The sequence below is a fragment of the Myotis davidii genome, unplaced genomic scaffold (assembly GCF_000327345.1).
Source record: "Myotis davidii unplaced genomic scaffold, ASM32734v1 scaffold875, whole genome shotgun sequence".
Lineage (NCBI taxonomy): Eukaryota > Metazoa > Chordata > Mammalia > Chiroptera > Vespertilionidae > Myotis > Myotis davidii.
Window position 1 is genome coordinate 1,244,708 of NW_006286244.1, and position 432 is coordinate 1,245,139.

At 51.6% G+C, this 432-nt stretch overlaps 1 long non-coding RNA gene across 1 annotated transcript in view; it reads left to right on the forward strand.

Annotated features, from left to right (window-relative positions):
- Positions 1–6: 6 nt before the first annotated feature.
- LOC107182117 overlaps positions 7–432 on the forward strand; it is a 2,447-nt gene continuing 2,021 nt past the window's right edge. The window contains exon 1 of the long non-coding RNA XR_001512838.1: positions 7–284. This is a non-coding gene — a long non-coding RNA (uncharacterized LOC107182117). The remainder of the gene's footprint in view (positions 285–432) is intronic.

A 432-nucleotide genomic window follows, 5' to 3' on the forward strand; every position in this document is an offset into this window, starting at 1 on the left:
CGGGGGCAGCGCAGACACACACACCCAGCGTGAGCTCATCTGATTAGGGGCCATCAGCCATATGGCGCTTGGGGCACGTCCACAGGCCCCCCTTGACGATCGTGGGGTTCAGGGGCTCGGTGCCGAGCCAGGACCTGGTGCCACTGACCCTTCGAGTCCATCTCGCTCCCGGGAGGAGCTTGTGCACAGGATGACCTGGGGCAGAGTGTCGTTCCAGAAAGTTCCAGCTGGGGCTTGTCTTACCTGACTCTTGGTCTTAAGGTTTTTTCTTTTCACGTTTCCTTGTAAGTACAAAACTTTCTTCTTTATTAATGTGTTTTGGGTTGTTGTTTTTTTTTTATTTTATTTCAGAGAGGAAGGGAGACGGGGAGAGAGAGAGAGAGAGGGATAGAAACATCAATGATGAGAGAGAATCATTGATCAGCTGCCTTC